This window comes from Piliocolobus tephrosceles, chromosome 14 (assembly GCF_002776525.5).
Source record: "Piliocolobus tephrosceles isolate RC106 chromosome 14, ASM277652v3, whole genome shotgun sequence".
In the NCBI taxonomy this organism is placed as follows: Eukaryota; Metazoa; Chordata; class Mammalia; order Primates; family Cercopithecidae; genus Piliocolobus; species Piliocolobus tephrosceles.
In genome coordinates this window covers 97,405,225-97,408,843 of record NC_045447.1, presented here as the reverse complement: position 1 = coordinate 97,408,843, position 3,619 = coordinate 97,405,225, and positions in this window count along the sequence as shown.

Here is a 3,619-nt window from a genome sequence, read left to right as displayed (position 1 = left end):
GTTCAATTTTATTTTTGCATAGATAGATGTCCAATGGTCACAGCACTGTTAGTTGAAAAGACCGTTCTTTCCCTCATCAAATTGTCTTGACATCCTGTTGAAATCAATTGACCATAAATGTGAAGGTTTATATGTGAACTTTGATTCTATTCTATGGATCTACATGTCTGTTCTTTTGCCAGTACCACATTGTCTTATTTATTGTTGCTTTTATGAAATTGGAAAGTGTGCGTCCTACAACTTTATTTGTAAGATGATTTTGGCTGCTCTGGGTCCTTTATATCTCCATATGTATTTTAGAATTTTGTCAGTTTCTGAAAAAAAAAAGTCAGCTGGGTTTTTGATAGGGATTGTATTCAATCTACAGATCAATTTGAGGGTATTGCCATCTTAATATTATTCTTCCAAAGTATCAACATGGGATAATATGTCTTTCTATTCATCTAGGCTTTTAATTTCTTTTAGCAATGTTTTTTACTTTTAAGAATTTGTAGTTGTTTTAAAAAGAAGTATTTCATTTTTTGATACTATTGTGAATGAAACTATGTTCTTAAATGTTTGAATTTTCATGCCTAGCATAGAGAAATGCAATTGATGGTGCATATTTTGTATATTAAGCTGACAACCTTGCTGAACTTGTTCGTTAGTTCTAATAGATTTTTTAGTGGATTCATTAGGATTTTCTTTATATAAAATCATGTCAAAATGGAGATAGTTTTATTTCCTTCTTTCCAACTTGGGTGCCCTCTATTATGTTTTTCTTGCCCAATTACCTTGGCTATAATCTCCTGTACAATGTTAAATAGAAGTGGTAAGAATGGACATCCTTATCTTGTTATTGATCATAGGGGAGAGTATTTCATCTTTTACTATTGAGATGTTAGACATGGACACATAGAGGGGAATAACACACACTTGGGCCTATTGGAGGGTAAAGGGCTGGAGGAGAGAGAGGATCAGGAAAAATAACTCTTGGGTAGTAGGCTTAATACCTGGGTGACGAATTAATATGTACAACAAACACCATGACAAAAAGTTTACCTGTGTAACATACCTGCACATGTACACTGGAACTTAAAATAAAAGTTGACAAGAAGTATGATGTTAGCTGTGGGCTTTTTCGTAGATACTTTTTATTAGGTGAAGGAAGTTCCCTTTTGTTCCTAGTTTCCTGAGTAGTTTTACCATGATAAAATGTAGAGTTTGACAAAATTTTTTTTGCAACTATTGAGATGATCATATGGTTTTGTCCTTTATTATGTTGATGTGGTATATTACACTGACTGATTTTTGGTTACAAAACCAATCTTGCACTCCTTAGACTAATTCTACTTGGTCATGGTGATTAATCCTTATATATGTTATTGGATTTGTTTGCTAGTATTTTGTTCAGGATTTTTGTGTCTATAACCGTAAGAGATATTGATCTGTAATTTTCTTTTCTTATGATGTCTTTTTCTGGCTTTTAGAAACTTTTTTATTTTTTTTTTATAGAGATGAGGTCTTGCTATATTGCCCAAACTCCTAGCTTTGAGTGATCCTCCCGCCTTGGTCTTCCAAAGCACTGAGATTGTAGGCATTAGCCAACGTGCCTGACCTGTCTGGCTTTGATATCAGGGTAATGCTGGCCCAATAGAATGAGTTGAAAAGTATTCCCTACTTTTGAAGACTATGTGAAAAATTGATATTAATTCTTCCTTAAACATTTGAAAGAATTAATCAATGAAGCTATCTGAGCCTGTACTTTTCCTTGTGGGAAGTTTAAAAACTACTAATTCAATCTCTTTATTTGTTATAGGTTTATTCAGATTTGTCTATTTCTTCTTCAGTCAGTTTCAGTAGTTTACATCTTTTTAGGAATTTATTTTACCTAAGTTATCTAATTCACTGGCATACAGTTTTGTGTGTTTATTGAACAAGTATATCCCCTCTTAATATTGATAACTCTCCCACCTCCATTCTCCATAGTTTATAGTGGCAGAATTCCCTAGCCACATTTATAAGGAGTGAACTGGGCTTCCTAACTACCCTTGATTGATCTATCTGACCAACTGGGGGTTGAGAAAGAGCTGCTTTTTCTCCAGTCACATGGGCCAGTAACCCGTTAACTCAGAAGCTCTCAGCAGCCACATTTGACATCATGTTGCCTGAAAAATAGAGAAAACCATTCTGCAGCAAGATGTATCAGTGAAGCTGACTGGAGGAGTACATATGGGAGGCAGGGGTTTGATTAGGACTAAACCCCTCGTTCTAGTTCATTATCAAAATTTGGTTTCATTCCTGCTAATAGTTTCTCTCTCTCACAGCCCCCCCCCCCCTTTTTTTTCCTCAAGTTGTTTGAGAGGATGTCTTTCAAATACAACGAATAGAATCTTGACTAATAGAGAGCTGGTCCTAGGGAGCAGGCATTGTAAGTAACAGAACTTAAGGGATGATTTCAACTTGAGGCAGCAAGGCTGCATTCTGTGTTCTCAGGGTGATGTTGCAGTCAGTGGCAAGCTTCAGTTCCAGGAGCCTGGATGAAAGTAGACACAGAATGAGAGATCAAGGATGCAACAAGGAAGAGACATCTTCCCTGTTAGTAACCAGTGAACTGAGACTGGGCTAGAAAATCACGTCTGGGTAAATAATAACAGCTGGATTCTCTATTATTCCCCATCTCTAAAACTAAGATTGAGGTTTTTATGGGGAAGTTGGAGAATCAACAATTAGAGAGGAAAATCTTAGAGGACCTGGGTTCCCTGATGCCCCTTTTTCTAGGTCCTCTGTTGGACTAAGGGATGCAGCTTCCTGTACCAAAATAGAGCCTTAGGTACAGAGACAATGAGCCAATGTAATCTGAGGGAAAGCCACCTTGCTACCCTACCCCACATCCTATTAATAGTTTCCCACGTGTGGCCCCAAACCAAGGTCCTTGAATAGACACAAAGAAGATGAGAAAATTCCTCAGTGTTTCTGCTAAGGATCAAGCTGCATGGTCATGGCCCTATCCCTGGAGTACCATTTAGCAGACCTAGGACTTTAAAGGTGATGAAAAGATTTGTGCCATGATGAGATCGCGTGGACACAGGAAGGGGAACATCACACACCAGGGCCTATTGTGGGGAGGGGGAAGGGGGGAGGGAGAAGGATAGAGTTAGGAGATATACCTAATGTAAATGACGAGTTAATGGGTGCAGCACACCAACATGGTGCATGTATACATATGTAACAAACCTGTGTGTTGTGCACATGTACCCTAAAACTTAAAGTATAATAATAATAATAATAATAATAATAATAATAATAATAATAAAAAGAAACATTTCTCTTTATTAACTGTGTGTTTACATTGAGGAATATTTCATACAGAAAGGGCAATAAATAGATAAATACTTATTTCCCTTTATTCATTCCCTTCAAATAAAGTTATTCTACAAACTACTTGTAAAGGTGAATAAAAAAGAGATTTGTGCCATGGAGTACTATTAAATGGAGGTCTCTCAAATGGAACTTATCAGTGACACATGAAATACACCAGTCATTTCATGTAGTTTATTATCTCTAATACAAAGAGTAAAATATGTATTTTTGGCTAGTGCCCATTTGGATTTTTTTTGGTAGTTATTTTGTTTTTCCT